At 39.4% G+C, this 14,024-nt stretch overlaps 1 protein-coding gene across 1 annotated transcript in view; it reads left to right on the plus strand.

Annotated features, from left to right (window-relative positions):
- The window catches only part of LOC145674480 (frequenin-2), a 991,919-nt gene that overhangs the window by 657,620 nt on the left and 320,275 nt on the right, over positions 1-14,024 (plus strand). The gene's annotated exons all lie outside the window — the stretch shown is intronic.

Consider the following 14,024-nt stretch of genomic DNA (forward strand, 5'->3'; position numbering starts at 1 on the left):
ATTAAAATACCGCTAATTTTACAGTAATTATGTGATATCTTCAAATAGATAAAAGATAATTGAAATATGGAACAAGAGCGCCCTAGACAATATTATTTTGCGTGAGGTACTGTTATCACAAGTCACCTAGTAGCTTTCCGTTTTCAGCTGTTTAGAAACGCGAAAATAAATGCCGATTTTCAAAATGGCTCGAAATCGAAAGCAGATAAGTGAGTCGTGATAACGGTTTCTCATGTAAAATGATATTGTCTAAGGCGCTCTTGTTCCACATTTCGATTATCTTTTATCTATTTGAAGATATCACATAATTACTGTAAAATTAGCGGTATTTTAATTTCGCCGGGATGAAGACTCTTAACGTAAGTGAATGACGAGGGAAGAAGCGGTTGGATGAGGAAGTGGGAGGAAACGGGAGTATTCCGAGAAAAGCCACAGACACGATGTTGTCCACCACGAGCTTACATGGCTGGGATCGAACCAGGGATCCCATGCAACAGATATAAGCACTCTACCACTGAGCCAATGTCCCCTCCAAATTCTCCTTAAAATAATAATATTAAATCATACATATCTATGAATTAGTTACAGCGGGTAAGAAAGTAAACATCAGTGTATATATATACACACGTATATATTCTAAACACCGGTATATATTAATGCATAGCTTTTGGATTCTTGTTTGGACGCGCGAATTGCACCATGTGGCAACGTCGCAGACGGAGAACCATAATGTAGATATACTAATTCATCAAATAGTTGCATCAATTCTTTCCAGATGGGAGTTAAAACCGATAGATGTTGACACTAGCACCATCTGTTAGCGTAACAATCGATGTAACTGCTTGATCGATTTGTAAATCAATACCAAATGGTTCCAAGTTAATCTACGACGTTGCCACATAGTGAAATTTTTGATTCCCCTAGCGGCTACATTTTTCACGTAATGATTCATCTGCCATGCACCGACAATGAGAGACATGCAACTAAACGCATTCGTTACTTGTCATTGCTTGTTCTATATGTGGTTATTCGTACCCCATACACATGGTACAATACTAACCGCTCTTAGATAGTGTAACTGCAACCACTAACATCAGCTATGGCTTCACAACTGAAATGCTCCACTTTAACGCAGGGTTACCAGACAGTGTTATTTGTGATCATAAACTCAGTGTTACCAGTACCGCAACTAAAATTAGATTGACAGCGCCCTACGTAAGTTTCTCTAAACTGGAATACGGGAAGCTATCACGCACCCTATAGCTCCATTCTTCTTTTACTAATGTGCAAGTAGCGTTTGCAATCAAATAATTATTTACAGTATCTCCACTGAACCAGAACCGAACAGAAATGTCAGTCTGATTAAAGAGCGTGACAGTAATAAACGTACGGCTAGATGTTTGAATGAACACACCCACTTCTCCTTGTTCATCCCTTTAGGCCGGCTGTTTATTGACCAGAGAACAGAACAGTCAGCCCAAAGAGTCAAGCAATGCAACAAAGCCTTGTACAGCATATTCACTCCAGAACGCGCTAGACAAAGGCCTCTCCATCGTTGGGACTAAGCTACAGAGGCAGTGAACTCCGGTATCTCTCTTCGCATCCTCTTCTGCTTCCCTCTACCTTGGCTTGACTGACTTTTCCCTTGTCAATATATGACCGCCCTTATAGTGTTAAAGGAGAACAAAATAAGCCAGAAAACTTGGACCTGTACATAAAGCATTGTGACTTCGTTGTTGCCAAATACCTCATAGACGTCAGTTTAGATTTTTAAGCTCTGTGTTGAAATAAATACATTTTATGTCCAGTCGTATTGTATTAGTGTACAGGAATAAGTGTTCATATTATTTTTTTCATATTAGTAATTCGGAAGACACATGACTCTTTGATTTTATTACAGAGCCGCCCCTGGAATATAAGAAATAGACTTTGACAGTATCATAATATATATCGTAAAAATCGGATGAATACGTGTATTTTATTTTTTTCTAATTTATGTACAATTGAAGGGACAATGACCTTTTGTAATCAGTTTTTGAGATTTCCAATCTTTGGTCCGCTGAAAGTTGGGTGTTTTGTATTAAATTTTTATTATTCTTCATTAATGGGGGAAATGGAAAAGTATTTTAAAGTGTATGCTTTTTCATTTATATCTTCCAAGATATTACACCTATTACGATAAAGCATTGGTCATATGATCTATGTGATTTTATTTTCAACTAGCTGAAATACCCATTCCTCGCACGGGTCAGATAAAATATCTACGTAAACAAAGTGAACAAAAAACGAAAGGAAAAAATATCGGTCATTTTTACTACTTTTACGTATCCGGTAAACGCCCCCTGAGAACTATGGTTCGAATTAAAAAAAACTGCTTTGGCTCCCCAGCCGACGGGGTTGTATTTGGATGTCAACGCCTGTGAGTGTATCACCATCTCAGCGACCCCAAAAACTATGGATTTGATACTACTATCGGTAATTTTGGATTATTTTTGTGTGTCTCGGTATCCCCCGGCGACCCCCAGCCCGCAGTCGAATGAGGTGAATTTGGAAGTTAATGCGATCGGAGTTTCACCATTGATCTCAGCGACCGCGAAAACTATGAATTCGACACTACTATCAGTCATTTTCTACTACTTTTACAAGTCCCGATAAACGGCCCCCTGAGACCTCTGTGGTTCGAATATTGATAAAATGCTTTGTCTTCGTCTCGGGCCTAAACCAAGATACCCGTGACCAAAATTCGGTAATTATCGGTCCATTAATCTGGTCCCCAGGCCCCACACAGATAGAGAGACAAACAAACTCTTTATTTTTATTTATATTAGATTATAACATGTAAATGATACCACGGGCCCCTTGTAAGTGTCCATGGTCCACCAGTTGCCAAAACTAGAATTGAACATACTGTTCTTCATCTTGTTATGAATTCCGAAAGAATCAAACAACGTTCTTTTATTCATATCTTAGCACAAAGTACTCGTTTCACTAACTTAACCCACATCATAATACTCTTTGGAATTCTAGCAAGATATAAAAAACATTGGCCTATTTTTAAAACAAATTATGGTCTAAATCAAGTTGGCTTGCTAAAGGAATACGAGAGATATCTGCATTTAACTTTACCTGCATGATCTGCGCATAAACAATCCTAGTGCAAAATAAAACTATTGTTCTGCTTTCACGCATGCGCCGTGGAAATATGTTATTTATATTTGGTTCAAAGATTAAATTGGATACCACCTGCTATTTTATCCGTGCATTATGGGCGACGTTTCGCATGCAACGATATGCATAATTGATAACTTGCAAGTGGAAGCAAAATAAAAGGAAAAAGAAGAAACAATCATGAATATATTTTATATTTATACACGACATAATATTTTTGACAGATGTTCCAGTACCCACCCTCGTGATTCGTGGCAGCAAGGGTGATTGTTTTCAAAATGTTAAAATTACTCACATTTTTTCCAGTCTTATCATTGTAGTATTTGCGTGCAAGCACATTTCATGCTATCAAAATACAAGAGACAAGATTAATATTCGAATGTCTCCATTTTCTAAAAATGATCTGGTCCAGATAACAACTTTGGGAATTACTTATTTGGGTGGATCGCTCACTAAAAAGTTGAGTCCTGTATTCTAATGTCACGAAATCTTTACTTTATATGTCATACGTTGAATATTTTTAAACATTTGCTAGTTTTTATTTTAAGTGATATAATAAATGGAACAAGCAACAATGCAAGAGGTGCATACAACAACGACACAATATCACTGAAGATTTTATACACACACAACAGAGAATATGAGATACAAAGATTGGAAGCACTGATAATGCGAAAGATATACCGTATTTTGGATTTAAATTATAAAATCGAACTAAGTTACGGAATAACAGTGTACAAAGACTGATAAACAGTTTCTTATCTTTCCCGAAAGGAGTAAAACTATAATGTCTATAGGCTTGGCAATTGTGTCCTTAGGCTAAGGAAGACGATGATTAAGGCTAGTAAATAATCATTCAAGAATTGGTGAATGATAGTGGGAGGAAACGGAAGTACCCCGAGAAAACCTATGAACATGATGTCCAATACAAATTACTTGGCTGGGGATAGAGCCAGAGATCTCAGCTCAGGCACCAGACATAAGCACCCTACCACTGAGTCACCGCGCTCCTTATCTGCAAAATAAGATTCTATCTGCAAAGCTGCACAGAAGAATTAGTACATTAGATTGATATATTTTGTTTTCTTATGCAGACGATATACATACAATATTATAGTAAATATCCAGGAAATGTTGTCATATCATTGAAAGTAACACCATGATATTGTCGAATTGACGTGCAATATTGAAGAAAATCTAGAAGCTCCGAAATCTAACAATCAGAACTGTGATTTCCTGAGGAATATTGACAATAATATTGAAGTATGGACGCGTCAATATTATTATCAATACCGATATATAGTGGTGGGTTTTTCTTCCACTTGTGTATTGTTTTCGCCATGGACAACATGCCTGTTCTGGTGAAGATGTTTTTGATAAGGAAGTCGGTGAAATTAACAGTGGTTGTGATGAGAAACAACAGTTAAGGAAGTGTATGTACATATTATTCTTATTATTACTCTCCTCGTGTTCCAAATACTGTATATTGTAATAATTTATACGTGGTCTATATTTGTAAACATCAAGTGATTTCTATTTACAAACAAAACCACGTGTTTCTACTATAACTATTACAAGCAAGCAGACAACAGGCATCTTTGTCTTTATCAAGTCATGAGACAAAAATTCTAGCGCCACCACTGTTTAAATAATAAAAGGCACTATGTAAAGGCTTTATTAGTATCAGCTTCAGCTAGTTATTTTTACTCCCTTAGCTTGCTTGGAGCTTTAAAGGTTTTAACTTAAGCCAAGCCTCCTAGATTGCCTAAAGCATTTAAGGCGTCTTGCTCATTTAACTTACCTAAAGCTTTATAAAAACTCAGTCCTTTTCTTAGCTTACCTGAAGCTCTAAAATTCCTAACCGCAACCACCTAGCTTGCCTGGAGTTCTGCGGTTTCTTATTCCCTTAGATTGCCTAGAGCTCTGCGAGACCTCAATCTTGCCTAAAACACGAAAAATTCCTAAACAAGTACCGCTTAGCTTCCCAGGAGCTCTGTGGTATCCTTCCGTTGATTACTTGATCCTTGGGGGCCGCGGTGGCTCAGTGGTAGAGCGTTCACCTCTGGTGCTAGGGGTCTCGGGTTCAAACCCTCCTCCCGCCAAGTGAACTTTGTGTTGGACAAACACCGTGTGCGTGGGTTTTCTCGGGGTTCTCCCGTTTCCTCCCACTTTCTTCATTCCACCATTTCATTCATTACTCATTATCACCGTCTCCTTTAGCCTAACCGGCATAACCGTGGGACGTAAAACTCAAAATTTCATTTAATTCATTTCATTTTACTTGAGCCTTGGAACACCAAGCCATTCAAAAAAAAAAAAAAAAAACAGGAGGGAGAGGAAAGTTATTTCTGCTAAGCATGCTAATTTCCTTTTCCAGAAAGAATAAATTTTTGTCGGAATCCCTGGCACCCCCGGTCAATTCGCACTCACCACAACAATGAGACTAGTTACACTAATTAGCAGTTAAACTAATAATTGTTATGTGGTCATTTCTTGTCTTTGTTTGAGCGAACCATAATTTTAATTGTAATTTGCTGCTGGATCGTTGTGTACTTTGTGGTACTAAAAACAAATTGTGATTACAGTTTATGAATGACTTTGGTTTATTTTGGTACGAGCACTGTCCATATTAAATAGAGAATGTTGACCATAAATATTGCCAGTATAGGTTCATTGCCTCAAACAGTGGCTAGTAATATTGGATTGTCAGTAATCTTGAGGCGCTAATATTGTCAGAGATATTGAAAGTGTAGGTTATATGTGATTTCCTGCACAAGTCGCCGCTAATATACAGATGGCGATCAGAAAAATGGAAACACCTGTAGTTGGCAACACGTGAGATGTATGGGTTGGCAGTGGTGTCGTGGCACCCGCAGCGGCGGACCGCTGGTGGTGATGTGTTAGGTCGGTCCCCATACTACGTCAGGCGCAGTGGAACAGCAGTGTCCAGTGGCTGCAGCAGACGGAGGTAGTGTAAAATGGGAGACCTCTCAGATTTTCAAAGAGGGCAAATTGTTGGTGCGCGGTTATATGGAGTGAGTGTGATGGCAGTGGCTACTGTGTTAGGTGTGTCGCGTAGCACAGTGTCGAAGGTGATGACGGCCTACACAACACACGGGAAAACCACATCGGGGAAGCGGAACAGTGGGCGGAAGAAAATCATGAGTGACAGCTCACGCCGGGTATTAAAGCGCATTGTCACGCAAAACCGTCGTGCCACTGCGAAGCAAGTGACGGAGGAACTCAATCTGCACCTCCCCCACCATGTTTCGACAATCACAGTCCGCCGCGAATTACATGACATGAACTTACGGGGTCGTGTTGCACGGGCCAAACTGCTCATCAGGGACCATAACGCTTTCGCACGCCGCAAATGGTGCCGCGACCATGCAACTTGGACCGTTGAGGACTGGAAACGTGTGATATGGTCGGATGAGTCATCCTTCACCCTATTCCCAACCACGGGCCGTGTTTGTGTGTGGAGAACGCCCAAAGAAGCTTATGATCTGCAGTGTCCCGCCCAACTGTGAAACATGGCGGCGGCTCGGTGATGCTGTGGGCCGCCATATCATTGTTTTCATTGGGTCCTGTGGTCACACTTAGCGGACGAATCACTGCCAACGATTATGTCGCAATTTTAGGAGACCACTTGCATCCTATGGTCCGGATGTTGTTCCCGGACAATGACGCCATATTCCAGGATGATAATGCACCCATTCACACAGCTGGCGTTGTTGCAGCGTGGTTTGGGGAACATTGGGATGAAGTTCAACACCTCCCCTGGCCCGCCCAATTCCCAGATCTCAATATAATTGAACATGTGTGGTCCGTCTTGGAAACACGACTCCGGCGACGATTTCCATCTCCATCCTCTCTTACAGAACTGGCCGATGTCCTGCACGAGGAATGGTGTAAAATTCCATTTGCTACCATTCACGACCTCTATGTCTCGATCCCACGTCGCATCAAGGATGTTCTGAAGGCGAAAGGTGGCCCGACACCATATTAATCTGGTAAGTTGCAATTTCGTTCAGGTGTTTCCATTTTTTTGATCATCATCTGTATCTTCTTTTCGTTCACCATATACTTTTTTTCTGAAATTGAATGAAATGTGCGTGGTTACCGAATTCATCCGGTATGGATCAAACTATACTAAAGAGTTCGGCTAAGATATGTTTTCTGCAGTAGTCAAGCCTTTAGTATGGCGCTAATCATACCTCAAAACCACTCCGTATAGGCCCAATGTGTGCATATGTTTGGTATCTAAGCTAATACGTAAAACAAAAATCAAACAACGGATGATTTTTTACGACTACGTATAACTTTTACTGGACTGGTTTATTTGTTTTCTATGCCTTAGAGATCACTTAGAAATTTTCATTGACTCTGAGAAAAATTCAACTGATTATACGAGGCACATCTAAAACTTAAGTTTCGAAGGTTCCCGAAGCTGACATGAGACGTCAGAGCGAGACGTGTTTGCATAAGAGGGGAGGAGAAACTTAGAGCCCTAACCTGGCGCGAGCGTAGTCAGTTGCTGAGAACTGTAGTGTGGTAAATGTGGCTGCGCACAGATTCCCGCCGAGTGCGAGGTACGCAAGGCGATCTGATTTATCCACGCTGAAGAGCTGTAGGCAACAGAGATCCATCGACAGTCGTGTAAAGTATATGGACCGTATATCATGAGTGAATGTATTTTAGAAAATGACGTAGTCAATTCACAGCATGCCTCACCAATGAGGACGACGAAAACCGTAATGACCGACTGTTCGTGTTTATACCTGAATTGGTGGCAAGTGTGCACAAAACAAGTCTACAGAATCGGCTATATAGAATATTTGAACTCTCATGTCAACTTCCTCCGATTTCACATTCCTTGTTACACAAGATCGTCACCTCAGTTCTTGGGCGCAGAATTGTTTGATACAGGCTTACAAAAGCTGGTACTAAGAGAGTATTATGGGAAATACCACAAGAAGAATGATGTATATCTGGGAAAGTAAGGGGGCATGTTTGCTCAGTTCATCTCTGGCGTGTATGGTGGTCACTGGTTCGATCCCAGCTCGTGTAAAGTAAACTTTGTGGTCGAAACACACCATGTATGTGTGTGTGGAAATCTCAGGATTCTCCCGTCTCCTCGCACACTCTTCATGCTACCATTGCATTCATTTTCATCACCTCAGCTTGCACAGTATAACCGTAGGACGTAAGTCTGAAGGATTTAATTTTCATTGTGAAAAGTTAATTGTATCACTAACTCAGCAGTAATAGAAAAGCATGTTCTTTTGATGTTCGACTTCCATTTTGCAGACCATGGGAACGTTAATTTCTGGATGTGCCTCGTAATTGGTGGGAGATGCAATGGGGTGAAAGCTTCTTTCAGTAGGCCAAAACAAGAAGAACGCAAGGTATATGCGAGGTAATAATAATTATCACTGAATTGAATTGGTTTAGAATGGTATACTAGCCTTTGGCTAGCTGGGGGCTCCGCCCTCAGACCCCGGCTTTGCTCGGCCTACGGCCTCGCATTTCTTATCTATCGCCCTTTACATCAACAGTGAATTTCGTGAACTTGCTCTTCATATTTCCTGAATCTGCCCATCCGGAGGCTTCGCCCCCACACACTGTCTTTGCTCGCCCTACTTCCTTGCACTTCTTGAACCCACTATTCTATCGTCTCTCTTCCTATTTCAACTATCTAAAAGATAATATTTTGTATCCCAAGAAAAAGCCCATTTAAATAACATGAAAATTTCTTCATCCCACTTTTAAACGACTAAAAAATTAAAAATATTTACTTTTGGCAATTTTACTGTCGGTAATCTTGGAAGGCTACAATCATGCCAAATTTCATCATTCTAATCATATCGGAAGTGCCTAAACATTTTGGGGTGTAGACGTCACGTATAAATAACATGGGAAAGATTTTTCAGTTCTCCATAAAACCACTCTACGGTTGGAAATTTTTATTTTTGATGATTCACTTAGGTAACGCTAATGAAAACGTACAAGCATACCAAATTTCAAGATTTATTCCAATTCTAAGTACCTAAAGCATTCGATTATAGGTCAAAAAAAAAAAAAGATCCATTTAAATAACATGGGGAAATTCTTCGTCCAATCTTTAGACCCCCTAAAAATTAAAAATATTCACTTTTGACAATTTTTCTGTCGGCTAGTTCCGGAAAGCTACAATTACGCTAAATTTATTCAGTGTAGCAATACAGCAAGTGCTCAATGATTTATGTCAGCTCAAGTAGTTTTATAATAGTTAGGATATTGGTGGACATTGAACCTGCATATTTGTTGAGTTAAAATTCAACTAGTCATTGACAAGCTGAACACGATACTCTACTATGAAACGTCACTCCCTATTGTTATCACTGATTGAGCTAATCTTAAAGAATTTAAGAAAGCAAAGAGAATATACAAAAAAAATGTCGCTAGTGTCTCTTAAAGTGGGCTGAAAAAGGTATTGCAGCAGATGCGTACTGTTACCAAGTCACGGAATGAAGGGTCATTAACGGACATCCAATTAGTCCCTAGTGGTACTTGCAAGCCACGATTTGTGTCCGAAAGATGGCTCCTCGGGCAATCAGCTGGGAGGCTTTTATTACACAGATTGGTGGAGCTGATGGTGACGTATTACTTTTCATGGCGCGTCAGGAAACACTTCTAATGCCTCCTCGGAGAGCACTCAACATGGAGTGTTAATTTTGTCGACAACGCTGAAAAAAATTAAAAACTGAGAATTCTGTGACAGTTTTTTATTATTATTTTCTAAGTTGTAAAAAAAGGTCGCACTGAAACAGAAGCATGTGGCATTTTGACAAATTTCTGGGAAGAGTACTGGAGCTTAAAGGGGATATTCAAATCTTGTAATACTGTATAATATTGTCTGCTAAACGTTGGTTACATTTATCGAAGTTTATCATTGATAGGAAATAGCTTATATTTAAGTAGGAAGCGTCTCAGTACATATGAAAAGAAAACACGAGATCAGTGATATGAAAAAAGAAACAACATAAAAAAGAACACGAAATCAGTGATACGAGAAATGAAACAATATAACAGGAAACACGAAATCAGTGATATGAGAAATGGAACAATATAACAGGAAACACGATATCAGTGATATGAGAAATGAAACAATATAAAAACGAAATATCAGATCAGTAATAATGAGAAATGAATATAAAAATAAACCATAATATCAGTGATATGACAAATGAAACAATATAAGAAGGAAACACCAGATCAGTGATATGAGAAATGAAACGATATAAACAGGAACACGATATCATTGATATGAGAAGTGAAACAATATAAACAGGAAACACGATATCAGTGATATGAGAAATGAAACAATATAAACAGGAAACACGACATCAGTGATATGAGAAATGAACAAATATAAACAGGAAACACAAGATTAGTGACACGAGAATTTAAACGAAATAAAATGTGTAGTTCTACATCCCACAATAATTTTGTTTAGGCAGAAGGAGACGGATGATCAATTAGTGATTGTGAAATAAATGGCGGAATGGAAATGTGGGAAGAAACGGGATAACCCCGAGAAAATCCACATATGTTGTCCACCACAAAATCGCGTTGCCAGGGGCAAAGTAGATGCTTATCGCAGCGAAGGTAAGCGCTCTATCATTGAACCACCATGATCCCCAAATGATTATACACGTGTTATTCTTCATATCACATATTTACTTCCACGTACAAAGAGAATAAGTAATATGCAGTACCATTGGGAAAAGATGCTTTTGTTTTCAAGTCTGGATACGATTCACGACCCTAGCCGGAACACTAAGACAGGGGTTGAGACAATTTTTATGAAAGCCTAACTTCAGTTCATCTTACGTTCCGTTTCTTAGTACATAAATGTTATTGTTGTAAAATATTCTCCTTAACGTGCTCCGCGGAAACAAACGCATTTGAAATGCATTGAATAACTGGCATTATTTAAACTAATTTTTCAGCATCTGAAAGTTGAAAGTTAACTTAAAATAAATAATAAATTCTATCAAGCGAAAATACGAGGGGTATCCGAAAATTTGTTATCCCCAGAAGTTATCGAGTGATTTTGGTGTAACTTGGCCTACGTAGACAGAGCTTACATGTATGATTTAGTGAGAATCATCCATTTATGTCATTTATTTTCTTTACAGGTGGCGGTAGTTGCCAGTAAAATTTAAGATGGAGAAGGTAGAAGCTCGTAGCATGATTTAAGTTTCTGCATTTGAAAAGTTCCAGTTCCCGGCAAATTTATGATGAAATAAAACTTGTTTATGATGGTAATTGCTCATCCCATGACACCACAGTGAGATGGAAAGGGAGTTTTCAAACAAGTTACATGTCCATTACGTATGGGCCAAGACCTGGACATTAATTAGTCAGGGGCATCGCCGCCAAAGTGAGGAAAATCGAAGAGCTGATTCTGGAAGACCAACGAATAACCATCCATAACATCATGCAGAAAAGTGGACTTAGTTATGGTAGTGTGTGGAAAACAATTTGTAAAGAATTGCTCGTGTCTATGGTGTCTGCACATAGGGTTCCACGTTTTCTGGCTCCTCTACAGAGGCAAACATGGCGTAACATCTTGAATCACTTGTTGAGTCTTGTGGAGCAAGATGTCGGAGACCTTTTTTTACCCGTCTGACAACGAATCTATCCGTACGATTCTGTGACTAAGGACATGAGCAAGGAGTAGAAGCGGTACGCCTTACCTTCTATTAAAAAAGGCAAAGGCGTATAAGTCTGCCGGTAAGGTCATACTTTCGTTTTATTGGTACTTTCCTGGGGCCACCCTTAGAGATTTTCTTCAGAAGCGTGGCTAGTCTTTCTTCAGAAGAGACTATCACTGGCACATGCTACTGTTTACTTCTGTGGAAGTTGTTAGATGCTGTTAATCAAAAACGTCGCAGTATACTCACCGGAGGTATCCGTTTCCTTCCCCCGATTACTTTCTCATGTATCCCAAGCAACACCAGTGGAAGCTGCTGGATGTCGCTTTGAAATATTGCCGTATTCGCCCTACTCCCCTGTTCTGGCACTAAACATCTGTTCCCATAGACGAAGAATCCACTTCTTTGTTGCGTTTTTACAACTAAGATGATTCATAATGTAGGTGAAAGAACAGTTTTCTATGCAGTCTGCAAAGTTACACGTTTCTCTCAGTTTTCTGAGCTGTACAAGGATGTCATTGTAGAACTCTGTACGGAGACTATATAGAGAAAACATAAAACACTCCGTCCCTGAACATGTTGCACGTTTCTAAAGGAGACTGCTCAAAACTATGGTGTCGCCGCGTTCTCGCCGAGAATCTCGCCGATTTTCTCCTGTAACTGATGCAGTGAAAGTGGTTCGTTCATGTAGAGAAGCCGTTTAAGACAACGTCACCGGAAAGTCGGGCGGAGTAAATTTAATATCTACATGATTAGCGTACGCGTCTTTGGTAAGGAATACCCAGATTCGATTCCCAGTGGGAGCTCGTACAGTTCGATTTCCATCTTAAGCTCTAGGATCACATCTCATGTAGCCTCAATGCTGAAAGGCGGCGCTAAACTTGAAATCAAAAACGAACCAGCCAAACGAATGGCTAAGAGAGAACTGTATCGTAAGGGATGTGCTAGAAGTTACGGTGGTAGGAAAGAAAGGAAAAGGACGAAGAAATTTGTACGTCAAAACGAAGAGGTTAGCGGAAGGCCATGGGGCATAGGAGCTTTTCAGTTGCAGCAAGTAACCCGCCAATAATGGCAGAATACCTATGATTGTGATTATTATTTATAAGAAACGATTATGACAGTGCTTCCATCTGTCGATACGTTTTGTGAAGTGTTTGGAAGTAACAAAATCGTTTACATGAAAGTAAAACCTACTTTTCTTAATTTGTTTGTCTCAGACACGTAAATGCAACGAAATAAAGAACTTACGTATGATATAATACGCAGATATAATTTTCTTTTTCAAATACTTTATTAAAATTTCATTTGAAGCTCAATTCTACTAACGAATTAACCACTATTTTGATTTTTGTTCACAATTTTATCGCGCAATCTATCTTTTTGAAAGTACTATGTCTCATTTCTTTGTTCATTCAGTTTTACGTAACGTCTGTGTCCTTCGGACTAATGGACACTGCACTCAGCAAGAATCGAAATAAATATGTGCTCGTAGACGAATGCACTTGGCAATTCAGTGACGATTCATATTTTTTTTATTCAAATGTTTGCAGATATTTTCAATATTTTTCAATTTTGTTGTATTTCTAGCAACTTGACCTCCATCTCACTTCAGCAGTAAATGTGTATGGAAAGGAGATGCGAGCAGTTTTCATGCTTCGTGCTCAACCCCTATCAGAATCGCAGAAGCACTTTCTGAATGCATGTGTGACGCACAAGAATTCTCATTTACGGCCCAGAACACTGGTGTTCTGGTCGTAAAATATACTGTAGAGCTAAAAACAGAAAAAAAGCTATCCAATCAGCCCGTCATACACATTTCACGATACACCTAACTTTCAATATTGGTCTATTACCCGTTTTCTCCGAGCCCCATTCAACTTCAGAATGCCGTATTGCGTCATACATTTTTTTTTTTTTTTTTTTGCGCCGTCTATCTTGGAGGTGCGAGGGATGTGTTAGAGTCAACGTGATCGAAGGAGAAAAGAGTGGTTTGAACTTTAAGAGGTGTACGAGCAAGGTCAAATAACTTCTTTTGCAGGCTTCGAAACTAACAAACTCTTACATCTGAAAGTTTGGCTGGTAAGATGTTCTTCAAGGTCTGATGGGGCAGTTTTTTTTCAATATTAGTATATTGACCTTTCTGCTTGAGTACCG

Source organism: Thermobia domestica, chromosome 17 (assembly GCF_964235325.1).
Source record: "Thermobia domestica chromosome 17, izTheDome1.hap1.1, whole genome shotgun sequence".
NCBI lineage: Eukaryota > Metazoa > Arthropoda > Insecta > Zygentoma > Lepismatidae > Thermobia > Thermobia domestica.